Source organism: Danio rerio, chromosome 22, assembly GCF_052040795.2.
Source record: "Danio rerio strain M-AB ecotype USA chromosome 22, GRCz13ab, whole genome shotgun sequence".
Classification (NCBI taxonomy): domain Eukaryota; kingdom Metazoa; phylum Chordata; class Actinopteri; order Cypriniformes; family Danionidae; genus Danio; species Danio rerio.
The window spans coordinates 14,798,810-14,822,886 of NC_141042.1; the positions used below are offsets into that span (position 1 = coordinate 14,798,810).

Consider the following 24,077-nt stretch of genomic DNA (forward strand, 5'->3'; position numbering starts at 1 on the left):
GCACGCAAAGGCAGGGAGAACATGCAAACTCCACACAGAAGCGCTAACTGAGCCGAGGTTCGAACCAGCGACCTTCTTGCTGTGAGGCGACAGCACTACCTACTGCGCCACTGCCTCGCTCCTAATTGTTAAATGAAAACATTTTTTTTTCAATTAAAAAAATGACTCTTTTACTTTATATTGATCTAATAGCCAATCATAAGGCAGCAATGTACAACAATGGAAATCTACAGTGTGTTTGATATTAGATATGTACAGAATTTTCAGTCACCGAAAATTTATCAGCTGAAATGTGAAGCCATTTAATGAACCCTCTCATTTTTGTGGCTTCATTCACTGTTGGAGTACTCGTTTATATTGGCAGCATTAACAACTGATTTAGACATATATATCATTATCGTTTAATATGGAAAATAATTGTTGCAATTGCTTTTTTGTGATATCGCCCAGCCCAAATATAGGCGACGCAGTGGCACAGTAGGTAGTCAGAAGGTCGCTGTTCAAGCCTCGGCTGGATCAACTGGCGTTTCTGTGTGGAGTTTGCATGTTCTCCCTGCGTTCGCGTGGCTTTCCTCTGGGTGCTCTGGTTTCCCCCACAGTCCAGAGACATGCGGTACAGGTAAATTGGGTAGGCTAAATTGTCCATAGTGTATGAGTGTGAATGAGTGTGCGTGTGGATGTTTCCTAAAGATTGGTTGCGGCTGGAAAGGCATCCGCTGCGTAAAAATGTGCTGGATAAGTTGGCGGTTCATTTCGCTGTGGCGACCCTGGATTAATAAAGGGACTAAGCCGAAAATAATCTATCTATCCATCTATCCGTCTGTCTGTCTGTCTGTCTGTCTGTCTGTCTGTCTGTCTGTCTCGCTATCTAACCAATCCTTTCAAGCATGTGAATGTGTTTTTTTAGGTATTTTATTTGCTGTAGCACATTTGAAATAGTTGTGCTGCTTTAAACTATTGTTGAAAAATTTAATAATAATATGACATTGGATGGATGATAAAAGATTCTTATGGGTGGATAAAACAACATTTGGCCTTTTTTTGCCTAGGAGTAAGTGTTGAATGCTAACACGTACAAGTTCTACTGATACCCCACAGATGGGCTTCATTTTAGCTCAGTTAAGCTCTGAAACCTAAAACCAATCCAGTGAACCACAGAGGACCCCAAGAGCATCAGTGTGAAGACTCAAATAATACTTCTTTATACCTTTTAAGTGTTCTTGAACAACCAAGAACCTGTTTCAGATATCAGTTTCTACCATTTTACCACATTTTCAGTGCAATTTTCATATCTTAGGTTATGTTTACAAGTGTTTACAACTATGTACTTAAAGATTTGCATGCAGATGACAATTCTGCCATACCAGGTGTCACTATGCAAAGAACACATACTGTATGGTCCCTTAGTCTGAAATGACTTGAAACATGCAATGCTATTTAAAGTGTTAACAATTTTCACTGAAACAGAAGTATAGGCCAGGACATTAAGAAGCCCCCATTTTAAAATAGCCAATAATATTTTGTTTACATCAGAGCTGCCTAAACTCGGTCCTAGAGGTCCGGTGTCCTGCTGAGTTTAGTTCCAACTCCAATTAAACACACCTTAACCAGTTTATCAAACTCCTAAAAGCATACTAGAAACTTCCTTGCAGGTATGTTCAAGCAAGTTGGAGCTAAAACACTTAAAATTCTAGAGAGCATGTGAATGGACAGAAGATCTGATGAGAAACTGAAGTGTCGAGTGATGTCATAAAAATTGTTAATCCATATTTGCGAAGGTTTAGAATACTATTACACCTTCTACATGCTACATGTGGAGCATATACGATTATAGGTATTCTTAAGGCTAATATAGAGGTCAAAAACTTTAAGTAAATTTTAGTTAGAGGATCACATGCTTATGATTGCTTGCAGCCGACCACCCATTATTCAATTTATGATTTACCAATCAGACGATTCCTAAGGCACTATAAATACCCTAAGTTCCATATGACAGCCATCTTCGTTTTGAAGAATCCCCCCTTCCACCCCTACTCCTCCTCCTTAGATGGGTGGCATGGTGGCCCAGTGGTTAGCACTGTTGCCTCACAGCAAGAACGTCACTGGTTCTAGTTCTTACCAAGCCAGCCAACATTTCTGTGCGGAGTTTACACGTTCTCCCCGTGCTTACGTGGGTTTCCCTTGGGTTCCCCGGTTTCCTCCCACTATCAAAAAACATGCAAAGTTAATTGACAAATCCAAAATGGCACCATAGACATGCTCCTAGTAAGTAGTTATCTCTTAAGAGCAATCACTATCTGTTCATTAGCTGGCAGGGGAGTTCTCGAGATCTACCTCAGCTCAAACTCCTCTCTCACCTTGCAGACGTGAGGGAGCCCCGGGCTTGAGGATCTTATAAGCTCAGGTCTTTCTCCCAGGACAGCATGTCAAACAAGCCTTATAATCAATCATCAGCTAAGTGTGAACTCTTGGATGAAGACAATAATTGCAATGTTTTATTTTATTTTTTTGCACTTTGCACTTTGTTTTTGTTTAAAGGAAAAGACAAAATGCGCATACATTTTTCACTTTTAGTTAAAAACACTGTTGCGCAAATGCACCCTCATAAATCTCTGTCGGTTTTCAATATTAGCAGATCTTCTTGAAAGCATCCAGCTTTCGGTCTCAAAACTTCAAGTCAACACCTCATCTCTCTCTCTGGGCTTGTTCATTTCCAAACCAAATTCCTGACTGTCCAAATGTGTAGATCCCTCTCAATCCCCTGGCATGGAGCGACTCGGATGCCACCTGGATGAGGGTGAGAAGGCTGAAGTTTGAGCCGTTATATCCGCTTGTAATGCTTGCAGTCTGGCCAGAGCAGAAGTCGAGGTTCCTGTCATGAACTAGCTTTGGCGAAAGTCTTCGGCTGTCATTCCCTCTCAAGCTGTTGGATTAAAGTGCAGACCTCATGCCAAGGGGGAGCCTTTGGACTTGGGTTGAAAAAAACTTCATTCGTCTTCAGGATGGGCTTTTCCTTTAAGCCGGGAATTTGAATAGAAGATCTCCAGAAGTTGTGATGATGGAGCAGTGCTGTGGTCTGAAATCTGTTGCCACAATAAGAGAAATATCAGACTTTTCTTAGATCATCTGAGTGAGATGTCAGCAGCTTGTAGACTTTACATTTAAGAGATGACTTTAAAGATTCTAAGGAATGGATTCACTTACTTGACAAAACTATGGGAGTTAATTGTCCATATTTAAGGACGAATAGCTGGGACATATGGTGGTTATAATGGTGTTTCCTAAAAACAGTAATGAAAAGTGGACAAAGATAAAAAGGAGCTGCAATGCAGAAATGCATTTTTAGATACAACTATTTTAAGATTTAAATATGAGTGATTCTGATTGTGGGTATATTTTGTGTCATACATCTGTAATTTTCCAAAAACAAATCTTAAATTAAACATTTAAATAATAATAATAATATCAAGTTCTCTCTAAAATAATGCACTGTAAATATGTATTTGTGTTGAAACAACATGAAGGAATTAAGTTAACTTAATACAGGGATTCTGCAGGTTTCATCAAGTCAAATTCAAGGCTTTTAAAGAGCCTTTTTTAGATCATTAAAAATGAAATTTTATAATGGGTTAAAAACTTTTAAAGACTTAAAATATCCCAGTATTATCACGAGGAATCGTATAATTGTTTTAAGTTTTCTTTCCCATATTTGGGAATTTATTTGGTACAGCTCAAGTAAATTTGATCAATTTGCTATAAAAACTTTTATTTATTAAAAAAAAAGGTTATATTTAGATGCATTGTTGGTTATTGGATGCATGTCAGTTCTGATTAAGTAGCTTTACTTGAATAAAGCAAAATTAAGGCCTATTTAAAATGGTTTAAGACCTACAACACAATATTTCAATTAATTTAAGACTTTTCATTCATTCATTTATTTTACTTCGGCTTAGTCCCTTTATTCATCAGGGGTCGCCACAGAGAAATGAACCACCAACTTATCCAGCATATGCTTTACACAGCGGATACCCTTCCAGCTGCAACCCAGTGCTCGGAAACCTTCATACACACTCACTCACACACACTACGGCCAATTTATTTATTTTTTATTCACCTGTACCGCATGTGTTTAGACTGTGGGGGAAACTCCACACAGAAATGCCAACTGACCCAGCCGCGACTCGTACCAGCGACTTTAAGACTTTTTAAGGCCTAAAATTTAGTTTTTAATTTTAAAGACATCCTGTATTAGTTTTTACAAAATTAAGTTGACTAAACATAAAATAATCAAATTATCCCCTAAAAAACTCAAGAATTGTGCTGTTTCAGTAAACTTTTAATAAATAGTTAATAAATAGTTAATTTTTTTGAGTGTGCTTGTGTATTTATTTATTTTTGACCTTTTATTTTTGTCTTCATCTATTTATCTAAATGCATGACACATTGTCTATTTACTAAGTTAAATAATTTAAGGTAAGTGGTTGCAAACATTTTTTTATGGACTGAATTTAAACAAAGTTCAACTTAATTTGTTTTTTTAAATTAAGCTTTCATAAATTGTTTGCAACAATTTGCAATAAATCATTTTTTAAATTTAATCGAATAATGTTTAAATCTAGATACATTTAAATAATAAAAAAAAAAATCTGTACAATAGGGTAAAATAAGGATTATTGTATTAATTATTTAAGGCCTAAAATTTAGTTTTTAAAATTGAAGACATTTTAAGACTATTTAAAAACGCCTTGTATTAGTTTTTACAAAAACAAGTTGACTGAGCATAAGATCCCCCCAAAAAACCTCAAGAATTGTGTTATTTTTGTCAATTTCAAATATATAGTTTAAACAAACGTAACATTTTTACAGTGTGCTTGTGTATTTAGAGACATTTTGTCTAGAAAATATTTACTTAAAGACTCCCACTACACCTTTTTTTGACTTATTATTTTTGTCTGTTCATCTATTATCTAATTGCTTGACACATTGTTTATTTACTAAATTAAATATATATTAGCATGAAACATCTATTTTCTGTATTTTTTTGTAATTTCAGTAATAAAAAAGCCCTTTCTGTCTATTCCTAACTTCTGGTCAACTCTGTTACATCTGTTATAAAAGGGATAACAATGTCCTAAAGCACTGATAGAAAACACATCTGACTTGCTCCCAGTTAAAGGCATTGACGAAAGTCATTATTCTTTGCTCATTCATTTGTACAAAATGTTTAGTATTTACCAATGGTAGATTAATAATAAATTACCTCAGTTATTGTACATTAATATAATGAAAATACATTAAATTCTTTTATAGACATGGCATGTGGTATCTGGTTTAAAGTTAGCATCTTGAGCTAAAATAGTGGAAAATGTCAACTCTGTCACTGTCACCATTGTTAGTGGTTTTAACAACAATAAGCTGCAACTTTAGCTAAAATGTGAAAAAGAAAAACATAAGCAGGACTTTTTAACAAGGTATTTTATTACATAAAAACCTTCTGAAATCACGTCTTCAGCTGCTAAATCAGGAACTTTCATGTTTTAAAAGGTCAACGCATGTCGCATAAAGGTGGCAGTTTAGGAAACCTGTCACTTTCCGAACCCTCAATACAATTTCAAAGGTCTTCCATTAAAAAACAGCAGCTTTTTTTCTTCTGAAAGTGTCTGACTTTCTCAGCTTGCACACATTTTTGTCCATAAAGATGCATTGATATTAGACAAAAAAATAATAGCAGTACAGTAAATCGACATTCAATGACATTGACGCACATTTAATTACTCCCTCAGTGCAGTTTCTGTCAGTTTTAAGTTCTGGAGGTCTATTAAACGCTACTTCTCCATGCTATTTTAAGCAGCATCTATTCTTATCAACGTCTTTCATGCTGAGCTTTCTGACTGAGATCGTCTCGCTATCACAAACACACGTGATTTTCCCCCCTCTGACAGTGCCTTTTGTCAGTACGTAGTGTTGACAAGCGCTGTTTTCTTTGCTCCGACGCTCATAAACAAACCTCATAGGGGGTTGAGTGTTGAATCAGCAGGTAACAAGCCCAACCGTCTCCCTTCTGCGTGTTTGAGAAGACTATTTGGCTATTTGTGAATTGATCATTTGTATGTGGAGGCTCACATGCATCAAGGTGTTTGTGGAGTCTTGTTTTAGATGGCGACTTATGTAAAAAAACGGAGAGGAGAATTATTCTGTTCCGATCATGCTGTGATAATGTATTCGTTATTTTATCATATTTTTGAGAAAATGGTAGAGCAGTGTGTGATTTTTATTAGTGAAGCCCTATTATGAGTCAATAAAATGAATAATAAAAATAATGTTTCCCACTCTTTCTTGGACACCAAATTCAAGGACTTTTTAGGTCACTAATATTTTTAAATTCAAGCACCTTTGTAATTAATGTCCCCAGCATATACAGCACCATGAAAGTCATTCCTGTACTTAAACATTTACACTAAAAATGTATTATATTAGTCATGTTTTAAAAACTTTAATACAATTTGTTGAATTCAAGACTGGTAATATTCAAATGCATGTATAAGACTTAAATTTAAGATTTTTAAATAAAAACAATTCTTCATTTTTTTCGTTCAGTTTTTGTAGAAAATAACACAATAAACTTTGAATTCAAGCACTTTCAAGCACCTATATTTAAGAACTTTTCAAGCCTTGGATTCATATGTCTGAAATTCAAGTACTTTGAAAAAAGCTAGGGAACCCTGAAAAATACATCCTTGGCCTGTGGGTTTGTTTTGTGATATTAGGGTACTGATTTATTGATAGATAACCAAACAACCATTGTTGATTTCATTGAACAGTGTTTAAATCTAAATACATTTAAATAAAATAATAATAAAAACTAACTCGACTAGAGGAAAAACAAATAAAGTCTGTACAATAAGGTAAAATTAGAATTTATTTAAAAAGTATTTGATTTTTAAAACTGCACACTATTTCATTCTGATTAAAAACACATTATGAATTGTTTTAATTATTTATGAAAACCTTTTGTATAAAATATTTAATAAGTAAATAAGAATTGCATTATTATTTTTAAAATTCGATTTGAATTACTGATTTTTTCTAATGTTTCTGTAGAATATTTAGCATTCGATAAAAATACTATAGGTTCCATTTCAGTGTTTTTTTTTTTCATAAATTATTGATATCCAGTAATAGTAAATTATAATTTATTAGTTAATAAATAAATAAAAAAACAATAAATACATCTCAATTCTGCTTTATGAATAAATCATATACTAATATTTTTTAAATAATTACAATTACTATACTACTACTAGTAATAAAAATAATAATAAAAAAGATAATAATAATAATAATAATAATAATAATAATAATTATTATTATTATATTTCATTCATGTGCAGTATACATAAATTAAACAATTTTAATTAGGGCTGTACAATATTGGAAAAAACGTACATTGCAATATTTTTATTTTCTGCGGTTTATATTGTAATATTTCACCAAATAACTTTATAATAGCTCTATTTTGGAATACTATACTACTACGAATAATAATAATAATAACTGTTATTTTTATTATTATTATTATTATTATTATAACCACAGTCCATCCCCCTTATAAATTATTATAAATATATTACCAGATTACTTGAATAGCTCTATTTTGGAATGATTGTATATGATGTGTATTGAATGGGAAGATTTTGTAGAGAAGTGCATCTGCTGAATATATAATAGACTAATCACCAGCCAAGATAATTACAGCAAAACATTTATAGTATTATCCTGTAATAATTATACTGTAGTATTATTACAGTATAATCCTGATTACAGGTGCCGCGATGTGAATATTGCGCATTTACACATTGCGATATTGATACAAAAACGCTATTGCGCAGCCCTAATTTATATATCTTTGAAGATGGAGCCAAATCTTGTCAAACTAGCAAATATCATTCCTACTAAAAAAAAAAACAGAATGTACATGACAATATGTGCAGACCAAAGCGTCCATCCGCAACCCAAAGCCCCCCATCTGAGGCAGGATTTCTCCAGCATCTCTCCAAACAGTGGACTAAACAAGGGAAAGGTCTTTACGAGCGGCTGTTAAAAAGCTCTGTAAATGTTGTCAGGCCAGAAGCACAAAAGCGTTATCAGTCTGTTTTCTCCTGACCACTTCAAGCAGCTTCACGGGGGAGAAAACATCATCCCGCCACTTTGATCCTGGAGAATCACAGACTACAGGCCTCAAACCTGTTCCAGATGTCGGCGGGGTTAACCATGAGAAAACAGCAGCTAAAAGCACGTCAGAGGAGGAGCTCACGTCTCTCTATCAATGATTGACTGACGGCTGATCAGATGTTTGCTTTTAAAAGCGCTGCTGGTGTTTTGCATTTTGTTACATTTTTTTACAATACAAGGCTTGTCAAAAATATCGACGTCGCTCAAGAATAACTTTTGAATTACTTCTTTTAAATTACTAATTTAAAATGAGTTAAAAAACAAAATTTAAGTTTTTTGAAATAACTAAATTGTTTCATGTTCAATCCACTAAAATTTGTAAAAACAGTTAGCTAAATCGATTTGTATTGGGACAACGTAAAGGTGTGTGAAACCCAGCATTTTTAGTGCCATCAGTACCTAAATAAAAAACAAAAACAAAATCCATTTCTCGTTAAAATCTGAGCGCTGTTGAGCGTGTTCAAAAACAGCACTGATTGGCCGTTCAAGATATGACTGTGAGTTGCCATGAACGTCATTGATTTATCAGCATCAATCAGCTGATCTGTCAATGAGCTGACATACAAGTAATTCACTGATGGATCGACTGATCGACGTGACTTTGAAACGCTTCTGTGTCCATGTATCTGTGTTTGTACTTAATAACCAGCAGTAGGGCTGTACGATTAATCGATTTGAAACATTACGATTAGCTAATCGCAAGAGCCTGCGATATAAAACGTATATAGATTATAAAATTTCCCCCACCCAGAGCAAATGCGTGATTGCCGTCTGTGTGTGAAAGTCTTACTAGCCAATTGAGTGAGCACACTTTCGTTCAGCCCAATGAGAATTGCGCAACCGAACAATGAGGAACGCCGACAATAAAACAAACAAACAGGAAACCGCGGACAAGTGGAATGATACCCACTTCAGAAGCATTAATAGACTAATTCATATCAAAGAAAAACAGCATGTTGGTAATATAGGAATATTTTGGTTTCAAAGTCACAGACACCAAACAAAAACAGGTTGTTGCCACAGCATGAGGAAATACAACAACCAGCACCTAAATAAGCACCGTAGGTGGCTATATGAGGAGTGTCACGCTAAATAGTAAACTAAAAGTATTGCCAGTGACACTTAATTTAGTAGCTAGGTACAGCAAAGTACAATTTCAGAATGTTTTGCAGCTGTTACACCGTATGAAAAAACACCAAAGGCACCAGGAGATAACTAACACCACAACTTACTACTGTTTGTTCTAGAGAAAAATTAGTGTGTAAAACTATTTAATAAAAGTTGGAGTTAGTTAATATCTTTAACTTACACTGACTGCATTTTAGCAGTAAGAAGCTACAATACAGAATTTTGAGCTGAAGCTTGACTACAAAATTAAATTGCCTATCAAATCAATATTGCAATATCTTGAAAGAATATATAAAAAAAATTGCAATTAGATATTTTACCAAATCGCACAGCCCTAATAAGCAGTGAATAGTGGTAAATCAATGACTTTTACAGCCAATTACAGTCACAAATAAAAAGTTTATTCTTAATATAAAAGTTATATATATATATATATATATATATATATATATATATATATATATATATATATATATATATATATATATATATTCAGTAATAAAATGTAACAACAACTTGTCTCTTAGATTTGAATCATTTGAATCTCAGAGTTTATACAAATTAGAATTTAAGAACATTTGTCTTCAAGTGTAGTTGGATAATTTAAAAGATAAGATAGAGATTTCAAGCTTTTTGTGCATATATTTCCCCACATCTGTTAAGCAAATATTCGCTAGGATTTCAGTGCATTTCCCAACGCCAGAAGATTCATAACAACTACAGAAACCAAAAACACCCCTATAAAGATACCTCACAACCCCTCCCTCAGAAAATTGTCAGTCTATATTGATTGATGATTGGCTAGAGTCAGGGCTTCATTCGCCACATTAACGTTACACTTTTCCCTATTCAAAACTATATGTGTGACATGTCTTGTGTATTCTATAGTCTTTGGGTTGAGCTACCAGAGCTGTTGCTGTGACGACATTTCTCAGTTTAATTTTAAAGAACGAAACTATCCTTGATTGTGTCAAATCAACAATAACCAAATCTAGCTCAAGGAGTAATTCATGGATCAAGAACAAACCAGAACAAACCATTTTAAACAATCTATAAGAGCCTCCTTTTACTTTTATATAGATATTTTAGCAATGAATTATCAATAATCAATCAATTGTTAAATTTAAACTGTTATATACTTCATAACATCATTAAATAAAAAAATGCATAAATATAATATTAATATAACAACAGTATAATCTCTCCAAATAATACATTCACCCATTTAACATTTTGAGGAAACTATTAAATAATAACAATAAAAAAATTAATATATAAATAAATAGCTTTGCTTTGTTTTAAAATACAACCTGTCTGACAAAGCAACACTAACTTAACCAATAGTGTGTCTTTGGGAGCGGAGCCATCTGTTTGGCCAACCAATGACAGAGAAGAGTGCCTATATGACCCATTTCACTTTTAAATTAGTTTTTAAATAGTAGGAAAAAAAACTAATTAATTTGACTTTTAACTTTGTGTTTGTTCTAAAAAACTTTAAAGCCAACTAAAACTCAAATAACAAAACTCCTCAGAGCAACGGCCACAGAGTTTTACAAAGCCGCCACTAAAAGCCTCTAATGCTGCGGTACTGATGTCCTCCATCCCAGAGGTGTCTGGGAAACACTGTAATGAGGGTATAAAAGGCTTTTACAGGCCCACATCATTCACAGAGCGAACAGCAGGACGTTTTGAGCTTCGTTACTGTAGACCGCAGGAGTTCTTCTCCACACCAGTGTCCGCCATATGTGATTTACTGTTAATTAAACATCATCATACATCAGACGAGACTCGTTTTATGCAACCATGTGCTGAAAGTTAATTAATCATCCATCCTCCATCAAAAGGTTAAGCTTTACTCATAAATGTTAAATAGTGTTGATATGATTTAAGATCTCATGCAGTAAATGTATATGTATATTTGTAAATATATATATATATATATATATATATATATATATATATATATATATATATATATATATATATATATATATATATATATATATATATTCTGGTAAATAAAAATTTAAATTTTTGATAATTTGGTCATTTTATCTTACTTTTTATACAGATTTTGTCATTTCACAATTTTGACTTATTTTCTCAAAATTGCAAGATGCAGACTTTATTGTGTTATTTATCTCTCAACATTGTGAGTTAGTATCACACAATTCTAACTGCTGCAAGTTCTAACTCCAGCCCCAGAGCGCCCGCCAGTGTCGGCTCCAGCCCCAGAGCGCCCGCCAGTGTCGGCTCCAGCCCCAGAGCGCCCGCCAGTGTCGGCTCCAGCCCTAGAGCGCAGTGCAATGCCGGTTCCAGTCCAGCTCCTGGCCTTACCGGCGCCACCCAGGCTCCTTGCCCTGCCGGCGCCACCAGCTGCCTCCTGTCCCGCCGGCTCCAGCCCGGCTGCTGCCTCCTGTCCCGCCGGCTCCAGCCCGGCAGCTGCCTCCTGTCCCGCCGGCTCCAGCCCGGCTGCTGCCTCCTGTCCCGCCGGCTCCAGCCCGGCAGCTGCCTCCTGTCCCGCCGGCTCCAGCCCGGCTGCTGCCTCCTGTCCCGCCGGCTCCAGCCCGGCTGCTGCCTCTTGTCCCGCCGGCTCCAGCCCGGCTGCTGCCTCCTGTCCCGCCGGCTCCAGCCCAGCTGCCTCCTGTCCCGCCGGCTCCAGTCCAGCTGCCTCCAGTCCCGCCGGCTCCAGTCCAGCTGCCTCCAGTCCCGCCGGCCCCAGTCCAGCTCCCTTCAGTCCCGCCGGTTCCTGTCCAGTTGCCTCTCCAGCCGGCTCTCCTAAAGACCCCTGCCTTGTGTTCCCTACGGGATCATCCATGGGTCATCCCTCCCGACCCTCCCTGGTGGTCCTTCCCACTACTTGGGACGGATTCACCGGCTGCACAACACCTACACTGACCTGTCATCACATCTGTTTTGTGTTACTGTTGATTATCTGGACTATTTATACTACCATTTCACCACAGTTTGTTATCGCGTCGTTTGTCTACATCGTCTTCCTTGTCCAAGTATCCAGTAAGTCTTGTATTTATAGTTCTTTGTTCCTGATCGTGTTTTTGTAATTTTGCCTAAGTCTAGTGTTATTGTTTCTGAGCCTTGTCTCTGTTTTAGTTTCTGGCTTTGTCATTTGTTTGTTACTTTGTATTTTGATCACCTTGTTGTTTCACTGTAAATAAATATCTGCACTTGGATCCGCACCTTTTTGTTTTTGTTCCTGTTTTGATCACGCTAACGTGACAATCCTGTCTTCATAACTCACAAATGTTTGTATTACTTAAGTGTTTTCACAAAATTTTCAACTTTGATATGATAGCTTGAAAAATATCGGTACCATTTTCGATACCATGGGGAACAAATTCTGCAACATAAAAAGTATGTTAATAAAGGGGAAAAAAGGGTACTAGGGGTGTAATGGATCATGGTTGATCCTTGATTTGAATCCCAACCCACGGATTAAGGGCGAAGCAGTTGTGCAGTATGTAGTAGGGATGTAACGGTATTGTAAATACCGTCATACCGCAATATTAATTTTTTTCGATATTACGGAAGTCGCATGACTCGGTAAAACTATAGGTCTTCTGAGAAAATTTGCTCAGGCGAATGAAGCGAACGGTAGGTAGCTGAAACTTCATTTCCCGTCAGCCCCGGCGTGGCCATAATCCTTTGCGGTCTGTTGTCGCTACAGATCCAGTAATGCGGAAATGGAGTGTGCTGCTAGTAGCGGAGATGAAAAAAAGATGGAAATGATCGAACCTAAAGCGGGTGTTGTCGCCGCGCGCGTGCTGAATAGCGGTGCTGTCGCGCGCGTTCTGATCAGCTGTGTTGTGGCGCGCGTATTGTAAAGCGCCGAGGGGGGGTTGAGTATGAAGGTAATTCAGTTGCGAAACTCGAGAGCTTGCAAATGTAAATGTGAGCACTTGTGATAATAATATTTGTATGTGTAGGTTGATATGTACACTTACAGCTCTGATGTGAACAGCTGAAATCCTCGATTTGCACACACACACAACAATCCACACACTTGTGTTTTGAATTGGAAGTTGCAGATTAATAGTTGTGTATTTGTAAAATGTCATTCACAAATACAAAGTGACAGACACACGTGTGCACGGCAAATTTGATTGCATCTCCATTCTACAACCACAGGTCGGCACTCACAACCTCTCAGATTCGTCAGTACAACTACAAATCTCCCGCGCTCTGACTTTTGCTACACATCTCCCGCGATCTCTGTAGCAGAACTCATCTGTGCACTCGCAGATGCAGAGGCGTGAGCAGCGCAGGGCGGGGGAGGGGCGGGGCTGGTGTAAAGCTGTTTGATTGGCTGATGCCTGACCAATGAACAATGCCAGCAGCCAACAGGACTGAGGTGCAAAATAATCATTTGCCACGATTATTTTATTATTTAGGGTTTATTTAAACTCTTTTCTGAAGAGATTTTTGTTAAAAATCATAAATTCTGTGGAAATGTACATACCAGTAAAAGAGCAGCAAAGCCAGTTTATTGGCTAGAGCCAGCCAATGAGATGGGGCGTTTCTGTTTGTCAGCACACAGGGCAGCTCACGTTGTTGGAGGCCTCGAGCAATCAGAGGGTAAGTTATGATTTTTTAATAATTATCTATATGTTCAATACTGTTAGCTAAGCTAAGGACTGTGCTGGGTGCTTCTCTTGTTTGTTTTTTTATATAAGAAAACAGTTTTGAGTTATCTAGGAGCTGCTTTCAATCATGTTATATGGTTCTAAAGATACGATTCAACCCACATGAAATAAGTTGTAATAGCATTTATAGTAAACAATATTACGTTTTTGAACCATACTAACTATAATAAACTGTATTATACTGTATATATTGCAGTATCTACAACTTTGTTAATGAATGCAACAGCACACTGTAGTATTAACTAGCATGAACTTTAATAAATTGAAGTATATTTACACACACACACACACACACACACACACACACACACACACACATTAATAGCAATTAAAAATAACACTAGGCGTTTCAGTTTCTTACAGATCATACCTGTTTTGGTTATTATAACCTGCATCATGTCTATTTATCCATCTATCTATTTACATGTTTGTGTACAGTGTGTCCTTTATATCACTTTTTTAATTATGAAAGTTACTAACTATAGGTTATTTCTCAGTTTCCTGTAAGGATGGAGTGACAGGAGAGATCAGCGTGTTTCAAGTCAATGAGGAACTCAGAGAAGCTGCATAGCTTGAATAGGATGTTATTTATGCTAAAGATGACATGAGGATCCAGCTCATCTACAAACACTTCAAAATGATTCAGATCGTTCAAGAGGAAGCCGACTTTATTTTCTCTTTTTACCTGCCAAGATGACTACAGATTTGAACAAAACACACACTCACCCACAAACACAACTTTTATTTTGATAATTGTTTAATGTAGTATTTTTACACTTTACTGTAAAGCAGGGGTGTCAAACTCAGTTCCTGAAGGCCCGTAACCCTGCACGTTTTTAGTTGAAACCCTGCTTCAACACACTTAAGTGAAAGTTTTAAACAAACCTGAAGGACTCAATTAGTTTGATCAGGTGTGTTTAATTAGGGTTAGAACTAAACTTTGCAAAGCTGCAGCCCTCCAGGAACTTGGAGGAGTTTGCCCTCCAGGAGTTTGACACCTGTTCTGTAAGGGAATGTAATTTGTCAAATAAAATTTACAGTCCAAATAAGTGCAGTGCAAATGTCTAGTTACTTGTATTGAAATATTTCAGGGTTTTTCCTTGTTCATAATGAGATGGAGGTGGTAAATCCAACTTCATCATTACCCATCAAATGTTATCTCCTCTTTAATACTTTGCTCAAACCTTTAGTAATGGGCAAAAAGCAAGCCATTGTGTAAAGCTGGTTGATGCTCGCTGTAATAGAGAGAGATGATGACTGTTCAGCTTATGTTGCTTAACCCTGCAGATGAGATGCTCAAAGTGGACCCTCAGCCGAGCGATGGACACTGTCTCCCTCACCTAGTTGCTCTTCCTTTGAACACACATATCATGTTGAAGGATGCAAGTTGTGGACCTAAATCAGATGTAATGCATGTAGATGTAAAAATTAGAAATAAATGAAACTGCTTTAAAATGTATTAGGTTTTACATATAAATACGTATTTAACAGATTTGTTTCAACTTGATATTTGCATAATAAATGGCATTAGAATGTTTAGTTTTAAACAGATAGCTATATTTCAATTTTTTCAAGTTTAAGCTATATATATATATATATATATATATATATATATATATATATATATATATATATATATATACACATACATACATACATACAAGTATACTTCAATTTATTACAGTTCATGCTAGTTAATACTACAGTGTGCTGTTGCATTCATTAACAAAGTTGTAGATACTGCAATATATACTGTATAATACAGTTTACTATAGTTAGTATGGTTCAAAAACGTACTATTATTTACTATAAATACTATTACAACTTCTTATTTCATGTGGGTTGAATCGTATCTTTAGAACCATATAACATGATTGAAAGCAGCTCCTAGATAACTCATAAGTGTTTCTTATATAAAAAAAACAAACAAGAGAAGCACCCAGCACAGTCCTTAGCTTAGCTAACAGTATTGAACATATAGATAATTATTAAAAATCATAACTTACCCTCTGATTGCTCGAGGCCTCCAACAACGTGAGCTGCCCTGTGTCCTGACAAACAGAAACGCCCCATCTCATTGGCTGGCTCTAGCCAATAAACTGGCTTTGCTGCTCTTTTACTGGTATGTACATTTCCACAGAATTTATTATTTTTTAACAAGAATCTCTTCAGAAAAGAGTTTAAATAAACCCTAAATAATAAAATAATCGTGGGAAATGATTATTTTGCACCTCAGTCCTGTTGGCTGCTGGCATTGTTCATTGGTCAGGCATCAGCCAATCAAACAGCTTTACACCAGCCCCGCCCCTCCCCCGCCCTGCGCTGCTCACGCCTCTGCATCTGCGAGTGCACAGATGAGTTCTGCTACAGAGATCAAGTGGTGCTCGCTGCAGAGCCATTTGAGGAGAGGTGAGCTCCAGAGAGGGGGAGCTTAAGCTTGAGCTCCACCTTTTTTGCACTTCTTCTACGAGTGATGTCACTGGGGGTAGGGTTAGGGGTGGGGTTGGTGTACGCATTAAAACAGCTTACAGGAGGAGGAGCGACAGCTCATGCTCCCCCTCTCTGGAGCTCACCTCTCCTCAAATGGCTCTGCAGCGAGCACCCTCTCACAGAGATCGCGGGAGATGTGTAGCAAAAGTCAGAGCGCGGGAGATTTGTAGTTGTACTGACGAATCTGAGAGGTTGTGAGTGCCGACCTGTGGTTGTAAAGCGAAGATGCAGTCAAATTTGCCGTGCACACGTGTGTCTGTCACTTTGTATTTGTGAATGACATTTTACAAATACACAACTATTAATCTGCAACTTCGAATTTAAAACACAAGTGTGTGGATTGTTGTGTGTGTGTGCAAATCGAGGATTTCAGCTGTTCACATCAGAGCTGTAAGTGTACATTTCAACCTACACATACAAATATTATTATTACAAGTGCTCACATTTACATTTGCAAGCTCTCGAGTTTCGCAACTGAATTACCTTCATAGTTGAGCGCGCATACTCAAGAGAGGTGTTGTCGCGCGCCTACTGAAGGGCTGGACTGGACGGAGGTTGTGTCGCGTCGCGGGGGCACTTTTGATCGTTTTGGAAGGGCATTTTCTATCCAAGACTAAAAAGGGCATGTGCACTGCACAGGTTGAGCCCTATGTTTGCACGTGCCTGCAAGTTGGGGAATACAACTAATAACAGTCATGGGGACTGCAGAAACACAGCACACTGTTCAGATTGATGCAGACATTGACTTGTACCGCAAAGAGATCTCTATCTCACTCATGGTTTGTCTTCTCAAGTGGGGGAAAGACAATGCACAACGTTACCCCACTTCTGTCAACATGGGCCAAGTCATATCTCTCTTGTCCCAGAATCCTCAGTCCCAAATGAGAGGGGTTTTTTCTGTTGCAGGGGACATTGTAAATACACAGAGATACCAGCTTTTACCAGATAATAGTTATATGATAATTTTTCTTTAAACCCATCTCTATCTAAGTGAGTGATTAAATGTTAAATGTGATGAGTTTTTAACAATACTAAATTGAAACTTTATTTTTTTACATGGTTTAATAATTTTTTGTTATTAAAATTGAAGTTCCTGTTTCAAAGCTAACAGATAGATGGCTAATTTGTATGTCATTGACACTTTTGGCACTTTTTTGGAGTATTTTCAAAAGTTTTTTTTTTCCTGTAAATGATTCAATAAATACCGTACCGTGACATTCATACCGAGGTATTACCGTACCGTGAAATTCTGATACCGTTACATCCCTAGTATGTAGTGCTGTCGCCTCACAGCAAGAAGGTCGCTGGGTCGTTGGTTCGAACCTCGGCTCAGTTGGCATTTCCTCCGGGTGCTCCGGTTTCCCCCACAGTCCAAAGACATGCGGTACAGATGAATTGGGTAGGCTAAATTGTCCGTAGTGTATGAGTGTGTATTTGTGTTTGGATGTTTCCCAGATATGGGTTACGCCTGGAAGGGCATCCGCTGTGTAAAAACCTGCTGGATAAGTTAGCGGTTCATTCCACTGTGGCAACCCCTTTTTTATAAAGGGACTAAGCCGACAAGAAAATGAATGAACAACCCACGGATTAATACATTTTTCTTAGTAGATTAATCGTAAATTTGTAACGATCAAAAAGAGTTTGCTTCTCGCGTCATTCAAATCACATGTATGAAATCATTTAGGCTTTCCTGTAAAATATAATGATGTCAGAAGAAGTTGTGGTAAGTGATTTGGTTTTCTGTCACTACATGTTTAGCCTTCATTAATGCATTCAGTGCAAGCTGCATAAATGAATCATTAAAATACCCATCTCAACACCCACGCAACATAAAGTATACTGTAAATGATGGTGAGTTGCATGTTTATTAATCCTTCAAATCTGTGTTTGTAAATCGCAGAACTCAAGAAAGAGATTCAGTCTTTAGTCTTTTGAGTTAGTTATCAAGTTACAGTCAAATAATACAGAAGAACTGGGATAACAGTTTATAGTTTATATAAAACCACTGATGTTTATGGTAAAGATTAAAAAATCTGTCATATGCTCAAAAATGAAAGTTGTTGGAAGCAATTACATTGTTTCACCAAAAGGTGGCGACAACCAGCCATCAAAAATATGCCACTGAATAATTCTTCAAAAATGATCCATCTAGCAATGAAAAATGAAGTTTTACGAGTGAAGGACTGAATCATTTATTGAAAATGAGACTAAAAATAAATATGGGTTGTATAAATTATATTGGAAATATATACATTTAGCGTTATCAGCAACAGTGAGTTTTTCACAGTACTGAATATTTTACAATTTATTTTTATTCAACTGATTATTTCTTCATTTTATTTGTAATACAATTACAGGTTCTCAGTTCTGTTTGTTAAAAGCAAAGGTTTTTTTACTTACTGTATTTGTAATAAATGGAAAGCAAATTACATTTCCTCCTCCCCTGATCTGCCAAATGGTCTGATCCGTAACTAAAAAACCCTGACGTGATCCGAACCTTGAGATTTGTTTCGTTACACCACTAAAAACTACTATACTGTATCAAGAATAGCAGTCCTTAAGCCCTAAAGGCAATAAATTACAACAAAAAAAGGTAAATTAGTGCAATTTCATCTTTAATTTCTGATTACAACAAAAATTTTAAAACCTTAGTATTATTATTAATTACCCATCTTCCTGCTAGTGAGAAGAGAGTGTGAGAGCAGCCTGATCTCACGAGAAAATGTAAGTATTTTACGTTTTGCCAGTTTAGTGGCTAATTCAGTCGTATGAAATGGTACGATTTTAAAAAGGAGGCGTGGCACCTGACCCCACCCCTAACCCCAACCGTCATTGGGGGATAAGCAAATCGTACTAAATTGTACGAATTAGATTGTACGAATTCATACGAATTAGCCACTAAATGAAAAAGTTACAAATTGCCGTGAGAATGTGTTGGTGAGAGAGCAAAGCCAGTATCGATACTAAACAAGAGCAAGATTGTATCATTTTTAAAATTTTAGGACCAATATTTATCAATATATCGATATTTTTTACAACATTAGTACATAATATCACTTGAAATGATGAGGAAGAAAATATACTTAAACACCATATAACTTTACATTTGTGAGTTAAGAAAAACTAACCATTTTGTTTCACACAATTTTGACAATTTTTTACAATGTAGAGTTTAGACCTTACAATTCTGACTTTCTTTCCAGTATCGTGTGAAAATATGGGGGTTAAAAAAACTAAGTTGATAGATAAAAAGTCAAAATTACATTTATTTTTACTATTTATTCAGTGGTACAGTGGAACTTATTGGTCTTATAGAGCTGTTCTAGTCACTGAAAAGGCATCTTCAGGAAAACTTTATCTTTTGACTTGGAAAGCAGATCAAACGCACACAGAGGTGAACAGTCTGAAGGCAGGATCAGGCATGACGCTGCATGTAAGATTGGGACTGGTGCAGAGAGGCAGAATGAGAGCGAGGGGTGCCTGATGCAGGGGTCTGTCTGGCTGTAAGTTTGTTTAAACTCAATATAATTTTCACTATAGGGGTTACAACATCCCGATAAGTCTGTTATTTACTGCTACAGCGTATCAAATAGCTATTAAAACTAATTCAGTAGAATGAATTCACAAACAAACACTCATTTACATTGCTGCTGGCGTGGACAATTTTATAACTGCATAATTTTCCAAAGAAAACAGTCGGGCTGCCAAAGCAATCAAATACCCTTAATCACCACAGTTTTCTTGTGTATAAATGTGTAAAATGCTTAAAACAGTCACATTTACTTTACATTAAAAATAAGTTATGAGAAAGTCTATTAAAATTACATGCTGATCAAAAAACAGAAACCACATAATTTATAATGTGTTGGTTTTAAAAGGAAACTATAATGGTTGTTGGATTAAACTAATTATACCGTATGCCCCAAAACACAAAACATTTTTAACATTGTCCAGAACACAGGGTTTCTGCAGGTTTCACCAGGTTAAATTTAATACTTTTTAAAGTCCTTTTTAAGACCATTATGAATGAATTTTTAGACTTATTCATAGCTAAATGCTAAGGATTTTTTAAATATCCCAGTTGGAAAAGATTTTCACCTGCCCTATCAAAATTATTCTAATTGAAAACATTTAATAAAACACTTATAATAATTTAATAATAATAAATATAGGTCAATATTCTCAGCAGTAAGTTACATCGAGAACGTTTAAACAAATATTACTGTGAGGAAAGTAAAACATTAGGGTAAATAACCTATTTAAAATAAAATAAAAAGTTTTATTAAGATGTATTGTTGATGATTGTATGAGTGTTAATGGCCAGATTTTGTAGCTATAGATGAACAAAGGAAAATTAAGACCTCTTCAAAAAGATTTAAACACAGTATTTCAGTAGATTTAAGACTTTTTAAAACCTAAAATTTAACTTGTTAGATACATTTCTTAAGACTTTAAGACCCCGCGAATACAATTAGAACAAAAATGGGTTTTAAATTAAGCATTTAATGTTAATAAGGTACGTTTATAAAGATATTATCTAATATGTTACACTTAACAATCTTTAGTTGCTAATGATACCAATGCTAACCCGAAAGCGTACAGCTAGAACGTAAATGTTTGCTAAATTACTTAACACCACAGTTTAATAAACAAGAAGTTCAAACTTAATAACTTTAAGTTACCTCACAGAGTTTGCAGTTGTTGTTGCTCCGACAAACATTTCCATTTTCCAAACAATCCACAGCAGAGAGTGGATCATCGTATGTAACATGAGAGTCGCTGTTGAAAGAATCAGCGCGATTCAATTCAAAGATTCTATTGAATTAACGATTCAATACAGTATATTGTTCATAAAGATAACCATAGTTTTTGGATGTAGATTTTGTATTTTTATGTAATCTGAATAATGGTTGACCAGCTTATAAAGAGTGTGCATATCTGAATGCATTACTGCCTTCTGAATTAAACAAATTATGGTAATTGATTCAAAGAATCACTTAGTCATTTGTCGCCCCCTACTGGGAGTAGAAATATTATAAATACAGCAAAGCATGCAACGTCAACCTTAAGGTTAGAAGATGTAATATATATTTAAAAGTTGACCTGAACTGTGCAAAACATGTGTATTGATTTGTGTCATGCAAGTTTAACAGACACCTAAAATGATATACTGTATGTGCACATATACAAAGAACATTCAATATTTCCTTCAAATAGTAAGAAACGAAAGACAGAACTGCACACTTTTTACTTCTTGACCAGCTGCTCTTGATGATAAGACCCGTGGAGAGCATGAAAGCAGATGAAGGTTGCAAAATTATGATTTCCATTAAACACTGCGCGATAAGACCACATTTAAAACAAGAAAAACAGGGCACGCCATTGCTTGTTAAAACATTCTAACAGTAATGATGATCTTAAAATTAAACGACAATGGTGTGCCTATTTGGGGCAACACAGTGGCGCAGTACGTAGTGCTGTCGCCTCACAGCAAGAAGGTAGCTGGTTCGAACCCCAGCTCAGTTGGCAGTTCTGTTTGGAGTTTGCATGTTCTCCCTGTGTGAATGAAATGAATGGTGTGCCTATTTAGTCCTTATTAACAAAGGCACAAATGTATGAATATGCAATACAAAGTTACAAATAACAGTGATATAAATATAAATGATGAGAAATACAGTCACAGTTTCTGACTGAGTGTAAAATGAGTGGAATTACCATTTCAAGTACCACAAAAATTCTCATTTTTCCCATGTTACGCTGTCCCAATTAGTTACGTCCTCAAACAGAAGGTGAAGTGTCCCAGTTCTAATTAAATCAAAGCTTGTTTCTAAACGGTAATTACAGTGATTAAGAAAATTAACTGTGTTTAAGTGAAAAAAGGAAGAGGTTTTCTTCACTGCTTCTACTCTCAGATGATTACAAACCCCTTTCTGAGAGCCGACTGGCAGCCAAATGTTGCACAGTTACTCCTGCGCTGTCATTATTCAGCGAGTTAGCAGTGAATTCCAAACCTGCTGCTTTTTATTTGCAGCTTTAAAATGGTGGGAATCTGTCACAGAGGTGAGTGTAATGATGGCAGGAATATAGACTAAACAGACTAGGTAGCTAACAGGTCAGTATTTCTAGTTCAGTTGGCCCCTGCTACACACTTGAGAGGGAGTTCATCCAAAAATGAAAAGTCTGTCATTATTTACTCATTCAAGTGTCAACAAGCTTGGCCCCCCTTCTGCCCCCCCTAAATGTGGACCTGCATTTTTGTGTCACGACTAAAACACAGAGAAGCGAGATCAGCCATTGTTGGCAGAAAGAGATACGACTGAGGCCTCTCTCGTGCACTCTCGGTGACGCGCACACTCGTTCTCTTTGCTTTCCCTTGACTTTTGTCGGCTATTGTAGGCAATTATCAATGAGAAATTGAGTGTGCATAGTTTTACATAAGAAAATTCAGTCTTGAATTTACAAACAGTAGGCAAGAACCGGAGATGTAAAACTCAAATGATCAAATGTAATTTTCAGTCATGCTCATGTAAAAATAATATTAAACTTGTTCAGTTTTGCATTCATTCATTTTTTTTAGTTGTGTTTAACTAATTTCTAATAACAGTGAGTGCAAAATGTTTTACTAAATATCTTGAAAGATGGTTGTATTCAGATTAAAGTGTAATTTAAAAACTTAACTAGGTTTTTAACTGAGAAAGTTAATGTGTCAAGTTATTGTATAATTGGTTTGCTGTATAGACAATCAAACACTATACAAGTAAATATTTTTTTAAAAGGCTAATATTACTGACCTTAAAACAGTTTTAAAAAAATTCAAGACAAACTATAAGAAATAAGACTTGTTATGACACCGGAAGAATTATTTTTGCTCTATTGGAAATACTGTGAAAACATTCTTGGTTTGTTAAAGATCACTTGGAAAACATTTTAAATTCGGAGGGCAGCAAAAAAAAAAAAAAAAAAAAAAAAAAAAAAATATATATATATATATATATATATATATATATATATATATATATATATATATATATATATATATATGCCTTGATGTATTTGAATGTTAAAAATGTGTATTCATACAATAAAAAGCTGCTTGTCAAATAAATTAACATAAAATATTATTTTGAGTTTAAGTTATTTAATTAGCTTGTTTATGAAGACTGCAGTGATGCATGAAAAAATGCCTTTGAGAGTAGTCTGTGATGCATGTTAAAATGTGTCCTCTAAAAGGACAAGTGGCCCCTGCCCGGGTCCCCCAGTTATTCTGCTCTAGAACCGCCACTGTTCTGCAATGGGGAAAATGGTTCTCTGCAAAAACTTTTTAATAAAAAAGGTTCCTCTGGCATCACTCAACCAATCAATCAAGACATAAATATTACAATTACATAAAATTTTAATTTAGAGGGGTTACAGTAATTCAAGAACGTCAAATAGTATTTTCCATTGAAAATGTTTTTTTGTTTTTTTGTGCAAAAAAACAAAAATAAGACATGATTATGTGATAAATCTTAAGTTTATGTCCAATATCATACAGGAAAAGAGTAGCCTATCTAAAAATATATATTT

The 24,077-nt window shown here is 35.9% G+C and overlaps 3 long non-coding RNA genes across 3 annotated transcripts; 1 reads left to right on the top strand and 2 right to left on the bottom strand.

The window, feature by feature from the left end:
* Window positions 1–2,485: 2,485 nt before the first annotated feature.
* Window positions 2,486–21,319, bottom strand: LOC147831530 (uncharacterized). The gene is made up of 3 exons (XR_015521805.1): window positions 21,194–21,319; window positions 3,205–3,281; window positions 2,486–3,083 (listed from the first exon to the last, which is right to left on the bottom strand). It is a non-coding gene; the product is annotated as an uncharacterized LOC147831530 (long non-coding RNA).
* LOC141380191 (uncharacterized) lies at window positions 13,223–15,070 on the top strand. Its single transcript, XR_015521806.1, has 2 exons — window positions 13,223–13,953; window positions 14,519–15,070. It is a non-coding gene; the product is annotated as an uncharacterized LOC141380191 (long non-coding RNA).
* LOC147831531 (uncharacterized) lies at window positions 14,924–16,719 on the bottom strand. The gene is made up of 3 exons (XR_015521807.1): window positions 16,624–16,719; window positions 16,028–16,385; window positions 14,924–15,416 (listed from the first exon to the last, which is right to left on the bottom strand). It is a non-coding gene; the product is annotated as an uncharacterized LOC147831531 (long non-coding RNA).
* Window positions 21,320–24,077: the final 2,758 nt, after the last annotated feature.